This window comes from Capsicum annuum, chromosome 1 (genome assembly GCF_002878395.1).
Source record: "Capsicum annuum cultivar UCD-10X-F1 chromosome 1, UCD10Xv1.1, whole genome shotgun sequence".
Taxonomy (NCBI): domain Eukaryota; kingdom Viridiplantae; phylum Streptophyta; class Magnoliopsida; order Solanales; family Solanaceae; genus Capsicum; species Capsicum annuum.
Genome location: NC_061111.1, coordinates 231,324,508 through 231,338,819, shown reverse-complemented (window position 1 = coordinate 231,338,819; position 14,312 = coordinate 231,324,508). Strand labels below are relative to the sequence as shown.

Genomic DNA, 14,312 nt, shown 5'->3' with positions numbered 1-14,312 from the left:
CTATGTTCATGTACCGTACCGACGTGGTACCCGATCCTCAAGAACAAGTAATATCAATATCATATCTGTACCAGCATGGTACGCGATCCTCCATAAATAAGTAACATTTATATATATATATATATATATATATATATATATATATCCATGCCGGCGTGGTACCCAATCCTTCATAATCAAGTAATATCAATATACATATCCGTACTGGCATGGTACCCGATCCTCCATAAATAAGTAAAATCAATATATATATCCGTACCGACGTGGTACCTGATCCTCCATAAACAAGTAATATCAATATACATATCTGTACCAGCGTGGTACCCGATCCACCATAAACAATTAATATCAATATCAAATTTACACTACTCACAGCATGTAATACGATGTAATAAGTTTACAAGTACATTTAAAGTTATAAGACCATTCCATCAAGTAAATTTTGAATAATTATTTATACAAATCTCAACAATCCAATTATCATCAATTTCAAATATGTCTGAATACCAATCAATAATTATTCAATTTAGGAGCATACACACAATTAAATCGAGTCTAAACTCCAATTAAACTGTAACCTACCTCAATCGAAGAATCTGAATGCAAGCTAATTTGTAAGGGCCTTGCCTTTCTGTAAAGCTTTGAATTGATCAAAATCTATTCAAATACATAATCTCCATAAGAATAAAAATCTAAAGACACCCGTTTTATAAATTCCTTCTTTAAATACTCTAGACCTAAAACAAAAATACGAAATAGTAGCTCTCAAGCTATCCTATACTTTAGAAGGAAAATTCTAGTAGCCGTAATGCTTTAATTAGTACATAGAAACTCATTATGATCTAATTATTAGTGCCAGATCACACTATGCCAAGAATTGGCCATTTAACTTATTATATTTTTATTGTTCAATGATTATGCCATCACTATCTTAGGATTACTTTTCAATTTATATCCACGCTAATGGCATATTAATTTTTACTTTCACCATACACATTTGTTTCTTTAAATACCACTTCCAACTGTAATAGTTACCTCAACATTACAAATATAACTGGTCCACTAACCCACCATAGTTTCACAAGCATAGGAATTAAATTGAAACACCCATAGTAGTACTGTTTAGCCTAACATTCACCTCCACTTAATATACCATAATTACCTACTCATTTTTTGTCATCATCACGCTATAACTTAAAAGTAGCACTACTAACATTAAGCAGTCAATTACCTAAACAATTGGCCACTGCTTAACTTCAAATACACCCCCTATAATATTTTAATCATAAAATCAAGAATACATCAATTTAAGGTGCTAACCTTCAAGCCGTCGACAATCCCTTTGGAAACCACTATGTGAACTTAGAATATAACTGCCTTTTGTGTGTCTCTCTCTTGTTTAATAATTTTAAGATCTTATTATTAATAAATTTGGAAAACTCTTTCTATTCAAAATCTATTCTTATACATAGGTCTCAAGAGTTAAGAAAATATTAATTTGGCCCATTACTATAAAATAATGTCTAAAAGTTACAAAGTGGGTTAAAAAAGGACAAGTTTATAAAATAATTTGCAGGGTCGTTACATCACCCACCACTAAAACAAATGTTTGTCCTCGAACATAAAGAGAAAATATGTACCTGAACTATCAAAGAGGTGTATATCTACTTCGCATGGCGGACTCAACCTCCCAAGTGGCCTCCTCAATAGGACGATTCTCCTACTGAACCTTCACAGATGCAATCTCCTTAGTCCTCAACTTACGGCCGTCTCTATTAAGAATAGCAAAAGGTTCCTCTTCATAAGAGAGATTTTCATCTAACAAGACTGAATCTCAATGAATTATGTAATTACCATTACTATGAAACTTCTTTTACATAGATACATGAAACACAAGGTGAACTGGCGACAAACTCAGAGGTAATGTCAATCTATGGGCCACCGACCCCACATACTGAAGAATCTCAAGCGGTCTATATCTAGGACTGAGCTTACTTCGCTTCCTAAAATGCATGACTCCCTTCATGGGTGAAACCTTGAGCAACACTTGCTCACCTTCCATAAAGTGCATATCTATAACTTTCCGATCTTCATACTCATTTTGCCTACTTTGAGCCACTATAAGTTTCTCATGAATGAATCTAACCTTCTCCAATGAGTCCCTCAATAGATTAGTACCCCATGGTCTCACCTCAAATGCATCAAACCAGCCAATGGGAATCTACACCTCCTCCTATACAAAGCCTCAAACGGCGTCATATCAATACTCGAATGATAATTGTTATTATATTCAAACTTAGCCAAAGGTATAAACTGATCCCAATGACCTCTAAAATCTATCATATACGCACGAATCATATCCTCCAATATCTGAATCGTTCTCTCGGACTGCCCATCGGTCTGGGGTGAAAAGCTATACTAATACTACAAAAAAAAGTAGTAAAAAGAAACCTAAAATAAGAGACCTCAAAAATAGGTTGAAAATAAGAGACCTCGTGAGGTTGCTTATACCCTCAATTTATTTTTTTAATTTGTTTCAAAATAAAGAGACCTCATGAAGTTGATAAACGATAAAAAATTTCTGCCACATAATAATAGAGACTTTAAGAGGTCGAAAATAAATTGCGGGAAAAGTTAGCATCAAAATAATTAAAATTACTTAAAAATAAATTATAAAATATAAAATGAATTAATAAAATTTTAAACATTGTAACCTCGTGAGGTCGCTATTATTTTAATAAATTAATATTTATTACTATTAAGAATAATTATCTATCAATATTATATGAAGCATGAAATGAAAATATTCATTTTCTTTTTTAATACTCTTTCTGTCTCAAATTATGTGTTGCCATTTTCTTTTTGGTGCGTCCCAAAAAGAATGTTGTCTTTCCTTATTTGGTAATTTTTTAAAGACACAATTGCAATTTTACCCTTAGTGGTCCCACTTGATTCTAAATACTATTACTCTTTCTTTAATTTGTTTTTTCAATTAAAAGTGGTCCCACTTGATTTTAAATAATATTTCTCCTTTCTTTAAGAAGGGTAATTTTATAACTTTAACAAAGTCAATACTTATCTCTTAAATATTGTGTCCGGTCAAATGGCGACACATAATTTGGGACGGAGGGATTAGTATTTATTATTATGTTGAAAAGGGTAAAAAAAAAAACCAAGAGCAGCTCTCTCAAAACTCCCATTCGGCCCTTTCTCTCGATTAAAACTCTCCTTTCTCAAAATCGGTCCCTCTCTCGACGCTCAACTCAAAGATCTCTCGTACAAATTCTAAATCCGTCATCTCTTTCATTTCAAGTAAGGTTGCAAGTTCTAATTTTTCCTATTTATGTATAGAATAGAATGTGAATATATGAATTTTTGGGGTCTCCTTTAATTTCTCCAAAATGTGAAGATTGTAAATGGGTAGTTGAGAATGTTGTTCTATGCTTTTCGACTTTCTTGTTCTTGTTTTAGAACTGCGTTTAGATTGTGAATCTATGATTTTCGATCGAATAGTTGGGGTTTTTATGTGATTTTTTAAATTGCTTTCCGAATAGTTGGGGGTTTCATGCGATTTTCAGAATTGTGAATTTGATTACATTTCCGCATAAAGCTACAAAATGGCTATTTAGGAGCATTTTTTTTTAATTTTCAATTAATTATATGTGATGTTATCTTTTGGAAGCACTTTTGAGTGTGCTAGTGATCTGGTCTATTTTTGTTAAAGTAGGAAAGAAAATGAATATTAGGTTTATACAAGCTTAAATGAATCATGATAAATACGTCGAAGATCTAAAAGAGAACCACATCAAAACAACGTGTTTTTCATTCAAAAACACCTAATTATGAGGTTGAGGTGTGCTATCTAATTACAGAGAATAATCAGCCTTAAACCGACAGATGCATAAGTTCATATATGGCTTATAAGAAGTTATACAATTAGGGATCATTTGGATAGAAACAAGTTATCACGGTATAGTGGGATTAGTTACCCCATATTCCTCGTGCCAAAAAACTCCTAAGTACGTGTATTTTCCTTTATGTAATATAACCACAAGCCATCAGATTAGTACATTGATCAATCAACCATTCCTCAATCTCTACCTAGCTAGTTAGCAGTTTCTATATGAATCCTTGGAACCTACTAAGCAACACTGGAGATTAACAGTTAGAATATCTATTCAGCTTGATCCAGATGTAGAACAATACTTATTCACACTAACTAGAAAAATGCAGAAGTATATATTTTTTAATAATATCCAAGTTTCTTTAGAACCTATTTTCATGTTATGTTATATTATATGTCCTCTATAACAACATATCTCCATAGCATCCAACAAATATACAGACAAACTACAATGTTAAAGAGAAGTTTAACGCTATAACTTACCCAAAGAGCAACTTTCTTGAACTTGTTCATAGCTCTAAAGTTTTTGAGCTTATACGGAACAGCATTGTCAAGTGGTTTATCTGGTGCCTCTCCATCCTCCTTGATCCATGGATGATCTATCATATTATAATATATATATATATACACACTTAATTAGTTAAAATTTTGAATAATGCACAAAATACTATTTCAGTACTTCCAAGTGTGTCCGTAATTGTTTAAATATATGACATACTTAAAAATATGACAAATCTATGGATAGAAAAAAGTTTCTTTTTAAGGAGTTTTGATAGTCTTGCATAGTAAGACTAAAATAATCGAGCGTATATTGAAAATAACTTTTTTATCTCACATAGGGTTAAGAAGGTCTGCATCCACCCTACTTATGAGACTATATTAGATATGTTGTTGTAGCCAAAATACCATCTAGTAAGTCACTCAAAAGACAACTTTTCATAAAAAAAATAATATGAATACAAACAATAAAGTCCTATACAACAAAAGAGGATTAAATGAATCTTTCTTTTCTTTTTTGCTTCTTCTCATTAGGCAGAGAATAAAGGATCGAGAGAAAACATTACACAAAACATAGATTTACTCTTAATAGTACAAAGATTTTATTATATAAAAAAGACAACACTCGTCACACAGAAATTCACAGCAGTAAGAACTGTCAGCCAAATGAAAATCAATGTCCACCAATGCCTTTAAACATGTAGCTTTTTGTATAATTTTTGATATTGCAAATGCCATGACTTGATCACAGGGAGAGAAATCCTTTGGTAACTTTAAGATAGCTTTCATAAGTTGTCCATTTCTTTCATCCTTGATTCGTGTCGAGGTTTATTTCATTATTTAGAGGTGGGGTGGAAGTTTCATCATACAGTATAAGAGAATCAGTTGAAGGAGGCAGTTTCTTTTTCACCGAGTACTCTTCCTTCACACTTTTTATCCCCATGTCTTTGGATCTTAAATCTGCATTTTTTTAAACTGGTAACTTTGTATATATTGATAGAAACAGATCAATATTGAAACCATGACCCGCTCTTTGTCTTACTTCTGAGCTAGATGGTACACCCTACAATTTGTAATTCCACAGGCTATATGAAATCCACCCTTGACTCGGCATCCAAGCCCCCAATCTAAGTTTGCCGTAAGGATTGGAGTATCTATAAGGGGGACACGCAAGATCACACAGTAGGGTGTCAAAATTCCCAATCAAATCAATATGTCATGGTAGTGCACAAGATCACAAAGAAAGGTTCCTAACCATAGTCCCAATTTGGGATGACATGAATCAAGGTACATAAGATCACAAAGCATGGTACCATAATCTCGTGTTGGCAAATCACGATTTCTAGCATAGAGTCCTTCAACTCGTACTTTCTTCGAATAACCATCTAACTCTCTTTAAGCTAATTTTTAAACCTTTTTTAAACATACATGTTTCAGAATTCATAATCTAAAAATCTGATTTCAAACATATGCTCTATTCTGTTCTGAATTACTATGGTTTTTTAACTGAGTTGGTGTTGTCACACCAAGACTTGCAAGTCCTATTTCTGAGTCATATTGTACCATGCATGATTCTTTCATTAAAATATAATTCAGACCACCCAAGCATGCAAATAGTATAGGAAATTTCATTTTCCAAGAGCACAAATCAAAACCATGCTAAGATTCTTATTCTTTCAATAACCATGTAGTGGTCATGTATTTTTGACAAACATGCAATTCTTTCATTAAAAGTGTATTCAACGTTTATCAACATGCACAACCCTCTCTTTTGGATTCAAAATCATATTCAAGTCATAGCAATAATCAAGACATTTCAAACACAATTCATATCATATAAAAAATAGGAAAATCATAACAAGAGAGGAATTCTTTAGGATTCATGCTCTTAATTGCATATTTATCCTTAAACACATGCATACATATATATAGAGAGTTTCAAATCAATTTGGGGGAAGGCCTAAAGACCAAAACAATATTGATCAAGGCTTCTAAAACATGCTAGTAGTCATAAATTCAAAACCCCTTTCTTAAAAATCATGATTTCTAAACCATTAGCATGAATTAAAGATGGTTTCTTTGCCCATGAAATTTTAGAAAAACCCCACGTACCTTAATTTATGACTCTTGAATGAACTTGTACTTTAGGGATGCTATTCGAACAATTGATGGGTGCTTCTTGTAGCCCTCGTATTGGGGATTCCAAATCTCAGAGAATTATTGAAAACCCACGGTGAAATCTTAAGATATTTTGATCTTTGGGTTGAAACCCTAAGAAGTGTTCTTGGTGATTTTGAGAGAGAATGACCTTATTTTGGTGTTTGGGGGATTTAATCCCGTGTTATGGCTGAATATGGGGTGAAAAATATCACTTTTACCCTTAAAAATGCTAAAACAGGACCTGAAAATTGGGTGCATGCGACAGAGCATGCGTCGCACGCTAATCGCACAATGTTACTATCTCAGTCATGAAAATGGCCATAACTTTTTGCTTGGGTATCGTATTTTGGAAAAATTGGTATAGATGGAAAGATAATTTGAAGATATTTCATTTGATATATAGTAGACCCTCTAATTCGTTATATACAAAGAGTTATGATCGATTGAAGTTGACCCAAGTTTCAACACTCACTCAAACTCAAACGATAGGAAAGCTTTCAACTTGTCCTTGAGTTAGGGGACCTCTATGATCTCAATTCATGCTCAAACAGGTTCTCATACTACATAATTGATTAGCATGCCAAATTTGCCTAGGATTTATAGCTTTTGGATCATCTACGCATAGAAATGATGATTTTCATTCTAGCCCGAAATGTGGGGTGTTACAAGACCCTCATCTTAAGGAAAGAAAAAAAGCAAAGCAACAGAGTTTAGCCATCACAGAAATAAATATAAATAATGTGCAAAGACTCACGTTGAAGAAAAAGATTACACGAAGAGAATAATGAAGAAATATTATATTCATGGTTAACGCGATCGAAAGATGTCATCATGGAAGCTAGTTATTATGAAGTTTTGAGTGGAAATAAATAAGAGAACGATACATGTATGGAAAATATCATCATATGTACCTTGATTAATAGCTAAACATCCATGACTTATGGCATCATCATTCTGTCTTCTGATATCTTGAGTAATATCACTATGTTCAGAAGCAAGCGTGATCCCAGATATCTCAAAATACAAAATCTCAGAAGGTGAGTAGGCTTGAAAGCCTACCACTTCATCCATCCAGATTCCATCATCTCTTTTTGTTGTACAACTCCATAAATTTAATGCTTGCTTCTCTGTATAGAGGTAAATTATATTTCAATAGAAATTCTCAATAGTGCATCTATCATCTTAATTAGTCCAGTAAACAGAGAGATTTATACGTTGCAGTAGAATAAATATCTAACTGACTAGAAATCTACCTTATTGCTCCAGTTCTTGCGGTAATATGTTCTAATATGCCTTAATGAACTACAAAGGACTAGGAAATTAGGTTTCTTACTCTCTAGCTAGATTCCACAAATGACTGCATTCAATGGAGAGCACTACATATGGACTAAATTAGCTCTGTTCCTGGGGAATTTTACCCTAGTTTCTTACCTTAGGATTTAGATTGTAAGTTGTTTTAAGTTGAATGAATTTGATTGAATAGGATTCTCGTCAGGTTGAAGTTTTTATCTGTTTCGACTTTGATGAATTTGTTGTTCAGCTTCCTGTGAGTCTTGAGCTTTGGACATTGTAAGTTTGTTGAGTATCAATATTGAATACTAATTAGCAAAAGGCTAAAGAAAGTTTTTGCTTATGAGATGGATAAATTAACAGACAATGTAGGGTTAAGCTTTACATAACAGTACTAATTGTCAAAGAAAAAAGGGTTAAACTCTTACATAAATAATATTTTACAATCAATTAATTTGATAATCGTTCATATTGTTTTGCTGTAGCGGAAAATTAATTTACCTTCATTTATCATGTCATTACAGAGAAAGTGTTTTTAGTGTCCAGAACATGAACATCAACGTCAGATTACTACAAACTTCAGGTTAAAAGCTGCGCGCATACTTTTTGGGTTGTTTTCAAAAGCTCGTGCAAATAACAAGAGGCCTAGATGGATTCTTCCTAAAAATTGACAAAAGTTAATTGACCATTGGGCGACCGATTTGAGGTTTAATGAGCGAGATTATCAAGAAAGCTAGAGATGTGGCTGTGGAGCCCAGTAGTGACGAAAATGATGAGGATTATTATATGGACAATGCATCGGCGCATTGTTAAAGTTGAGTGTTGTGTGAGATAATCTAACTTATGTACTTTATGTTGGTTTATTTGAATTATTAAGTGTTTTTAACGCATGAAAACTTTGAATTAGTCTAATAAATAGTATTGTATGAATAACTTGACTTCTATGTTTTTTCATTCAATTTCAAGGTACTTTAAAGTTGATTTTATTTTAGAGTTCACTGGATGATATTTAGTATTCATGTTTGTTGTAGTTTGATTGATTGGTAGGAGCTCTTGAAGCTCAAGTTAGTTGATTAGATTGTATATATTATTAAATTTAATTAAACTAGTAGGTAGCTAGCTATTCTTGTAGTCATTTTTTTTTTGCAGAAAAGAGATCTCATGAGGTCATTATTTTGCATTTTTATTTTTCAGCAAATGAACAAAAGCAACCTCAGGAGGTCTCTTTTTCACAATTTCATTTTTAGGCACTCAAACAAGAGATTGCAAGAGGTCTCTTATGTTTTAAATAAACCATTTATGATAAAAAGTAAAGAAATAATAGTGACCTGATGAGGTGTCTTTTAATTTTTTTTAAAAAAAATAGAGACCTTATGAGGTCTCCTTTAATAAAATAATTATTATTATAAAAAATAATTTAGAGACCTCATGAGGTTTCTTTGTGAAAAATTCAAAAAATAACCTAGTGACCTCATGAGGTTACTTTCAAGCGACCTCATAAGGTCTCTTTGAAAAGGCAACCAATGTTTTAGAGATCATCCATTGAGGTTGCTTTTGAAGTCTCTTTTTCATAAAAAGAGACCTTATGAGGTCTCTTTTTTAGGTCTCTTTTTAGAGATTTTTTTAGTAGTGATAAGGTCCACCCTAGTACCCAACTCCTTATACAACTTCTTCCAAAAGATAGAGGTAAATTGAGCACCCCTATCCGAGATAATAGAAATTGGTACCCCATGCAACCGAACAATCTCCTAAAGATAAATCTTGGCCAACTTTTCTACATTATAAGTCACCTGAACTGGAATAAAATGTGTAGACTTAGTCAACCTATCGATAATAACCCATATAGAATTATACTTTTCCAAAGTCTTGGGAAGACCAATAACAAAATCCATAGCTATTCTCTCCCATTTCTATTTAGGAATGGGCATCATTTGAAGAGTACTACCAGGCTTCTGATGCTCGTACTTTATATGCAGGAAACTTTGACATTTGTCAACAAAATCAACTATGTCACACTTCATTTGACCCCACCAGTAATGTTGCCTCAAATCACAGTACATCTTGGTTGCACCATGATATATAGAACACTTCAAACAATGAGCCTCAGCTAGAATAGTAGGAATCGAATTATCAACACAGGGTACACAAACTCACCTGTTAATCCGCAACTCACCTTCACCATCAAGAATTTCCTCTTTAGGCTCACCCTGCAAAACCTTATCACGAATCTTGCTCAACTTAGCATCTTCAATTTGCTTAGCCTTGATTTGATCAAGAAATGCGGACCTTGCCTCAATACTGGCTAAAATTCCTCCTCTTTCAGTCACCGAAATTCGAATAAACTTGTTAGCTAGAGTCTAAATTTCTCTAGCCAACATATACCTACGAGCATTCAAATAAGTCTAACTACCCATACTTGCTACTTCTTGTTCAATGCATCAACGACCACATTAGCCTTTCCCGGATGGTAGAGAATGGTGATATCATAATCTTTAAACAACTCCATCCATCTATGCTGTCTAAAATATAAATCCCGTTGTGTGAACACATATTGTAAACTGAGGTGATCAGTGAACACTTCACAATGAAACCCATACAAGTAATGCCTTCATATCTTAAGAGCAAAAACCACGGCAGCTAACTCCAAATCATGAGTGGGATCATTCTTCTCATTAGGCTTCAATTGGCTCGAATCATAAGCAATAACATTTCTTTCCTACATCAACACAGCACCTAAACCATAATATGAGGCATCAAAATAAATAATAAAATCCTTACCCTCTACCGGCAAGGAAAGAATAAGTCGGTAGTCAATAAGGTCTTGAGCTTTTGAAAGATCTCCTCACACTCATCAGACCAAATAAACGGTACATCCTTCTGAGTCAACCACATCATATGAGTAGCAATAGAAGCAAACCCTTTCACAAACCTGAGATAATAACTGCTAAACCTACAAAACTACGAACCTCTGACAGTGAAGAAGGCTTAGCCCAATTCTTAATCTCTTCAATCTTCTGCGGATCTATCATTACCCCTTCCTTCTAAACCACATGCCCCGAAAAGATATAGAATCCAACTAGAACTCACACTTAGAAAACTTTGCATAAAGATTTTTATCTTTTAACAAACCCAAAACAATCCTTAAATGATTCTCATGTTCCTCTTTACTCTTAGAATAAACCAGAATATTATCAATAAATACAATTATGAAAAAATACAAGTAGGGTTTAAATATCCCATTCATCAAACTCATAAAAGCAACTGGGGCATTAGTCATCCCAAAAGACATCACAAGAAACTCATAGTGCCCATACATGGTTCGAAATGTAGTCTTAGGAATATCGCCAGACCGAATCTTAAGTTGTTGATACTCGGCCTCAAATCAATCTTAGAAAATATGAATGCACCTTGCAACTGGTCAAATAAATCATCGACACGTGGCAATGGATACTTATTATAGATTGTAACTTTGTTCAACTGCATGTAGTTTATACTCATACGAAGACTACCATCCTTCTTTTTCACAAACAAGACAGAAGCACCCCATGGAGAGGCACTCGGATGGATAAAACCATTGCTCAACAAATACTGCAACTGAGCCTTTAACTCTCTCAACTCAGTCGGAGCCATCCTATAGGGAGGACTAGAAATAAGACGAGTACCTGGCCCTAGATCAATATAGAAATCAATGTCACGGTCTGGTGGCATGCCAAAAAATCTGCAGGAGAAACCTTTTGGAACTCACACACCATAAAAACTGACTCAACAAATGGGACTTCTGCAAAAGTGTCCCAAAGATGTACTAGGAAGGCCAAACAACCCCTATCATTTAACCTCTTTGCACGAAGAAAGAAAATAAGTTTCATTAGAGCAGGACTATAATCACCCTTTCACTCAAGTCTATCCATTCTTGGCACAGCCACAGTCGCTGTCTTAGCATGACAATCTAATATAGCATGATACGGAGACAACCGAATCATACCCAAAATTATGTCAAAATCTACCATGTCTAGAATCACTAAATCTATCCAAGTTTGATATCCCATAAACATAACAGAGCAAGAACAATAAACCCTATCAACAATAATAAAATCACCAAGAAGAGTAGACAAGTGAATCAGAAAGTCAAGCAAATCACACACCATGTCCAATCCCACAATAAAATTAGCAAATACATATGAAAAAGTAGAGCCAGGATCAAATAATACAGTGGTCATCGGGTCACAGACAAGAATAGTACCTATAATAATAGCATCTGATGCCTCTATCTTGGGCCTGCCTGGAAAGGCATAGATATGGGCCCTACCACTAGTCTGAATGTCACCTCTGCCAAGATGAAAACCACCTCGATGGGGATAATTACCACCCCTACCTATCTAATGACCACTACAATTGCCCTATGGACGACCTCTTCCATTACCACCACCTCCTCTACCTGCTGAAACTAAAGCTCTAGGAGCCTACTGCTGGATAGACTAACCAAACTGCCTCATATTAGGACAAAACCTCCTGATGTGATGAACTCCGCCACACTCATAACATAAATAATCCAAGGTAGGCCGCTGAGCTGATGAAGATGAATCTAGGTAACCACCAAAGTTTAAAATGGCTGGCTAGCTCCTGAAGGACCCCCAACAGATACCTGCATCGCTGTTAAAATGGGGCGGGCAGGTATCCATGTGAACTCTAACCTCTAGAATAAGAACCACTAAAATTATCTCCTCTGTGGGCCATCTTTTTTGCTGCCTTGGCATACCCCTTTTACCTTAAGCCCTCCACCTTCTTGACAAAATCAACCATCACCTGGAAAGATCTACCTGAAGATGTCATCTGAAGAGTAGAAATCTGCGGACCTGTATGCAACCCCTTCACAAAAAGACGGATCTTCTCCTCCTCAATTTTCAGCAAGTGAGATGCATATCGAGATAATAAATGAAATTTGGCCTCATGGGACGCAACTAACATGTTCTTCTTCTTAAGATTAGCAAACTCATCTTTTTTTCTATCTCTCAAAGAATAAGGCACGTACTTTTCTAGAAAAATTGAGTAAAATTATGTCCAAGTCAATAGAGGCAAACCTATATCCCTACGCTCAACATAAGCCCTCCACCACATCTTAGCATCCCCCTGAAACTAAAAAGTAACCAGTTCAATAACATACCTATCAACTATACCCATCTTTTGAAGCCTCTCATGATAGTCAATAATAAAATCGTAGGCATCCTCAAACTCAGTTCTATGAAAAACAGAAGGCTTCATCTTGATAAAATTACAAAACAACTCATGCTCATCTCTGGTCATCACCGGACCCACTACTTGTCTTGGAAAATATCTAATCCTGACACTTCTTCCATTCGAGGAGCTATAATAGCAGTGTGCTGCATCTCATGCTGGACTATGAGTGTTGCGGGCATAGTCCCTGATACTGCCAAACCACTTAAAAAACTCAGAACCTGTTGAATCACAGCGAAAGACATCTGAATCGGAGCTGCACCTCCCTGAACTGGTGTGACCCCATCATGAACCGACACTCATTTATTCTGTACTGGTATAGATCCGTCCTCTGCTACCTCAAGCAAATCCTTATGTGAGGGAGGAGATATTGGCCTCTCCCTAGCAGGTCTCACAGCCTAAGCTCTGCCCCTGGAGAGGGTTGATTTTCTTTCTCCACCTCATCCCCCTCTTGCCTGGACTCTACCCCGAACTACAGCCTCAGCAGCCGATTCAGGCACCTCAACTCTTGCCCCATTCTTTTAAGTTTTTACCATCTGTGATAAAAGAGTGAAAGAAGTCAAATACCAATTGGAATCGTCAGATACTAATCAAAATCAAGTAATAGCACATAAGAAAGAAGAATTTAAATTTTCCTAGTGTCCTATAGCCTCTTAAAGAAAAGTATAGACGTCTCCGTACTATTCCGCAAGACTCTACTAGACATGTTCTTGTATGACGAGATCGACGAAACTTGGCTCTGATACCAACTTTGTCACGACCCAAAAGGCCATGAGTGGCACCCACAATAATTTTCCTATGGGAGAACCATCTAAATCAAATTATTACCCAATCACTTAGTCAATATTAAGATGATATTATCATAAAATTAACATAATAACAATAATCCAGGACTAATCATTATTAATGCAAAAGTCAACAAACTACCTACTAAAATCCACAAAACCCGAAGTCACCGTACAAGAACTACTAACAAAGGTCATGTCTAAAGAGATATCTAAAAATAAAGTAAATAAAAAATGTTTCATTGCCCAAAAGATGGACAAGAACAAATAAGATAACCCATGGCAGCCTGGAGACGGAGCGCTCACCCTTGGATCAAGATCACCTATCAAACTCTATAGGTGAGGTCGTGTCTTAGCCTCTGAAACACTTTCTGTACTTAGCAAAAGAAGAGTACAGGGTAGTATCAGTACAAACCACTATGTACTTGTATGTATCTTAGTCT

General features: G+C 35.0%; 1 pseudogene; it reads right to left on the bottom strand.

Annotated features, from left to right (window-relative positions):
* Positions 1 to 1,648: 1,648 nt before the first annotated feature.
* LOC107874308 lies at positions 1,649 to 12,817 on the bottom strand (annotated as a pseudogene).
* Positions 12,818 to 14,312: the final 1,495 nt, after the last annotated feature.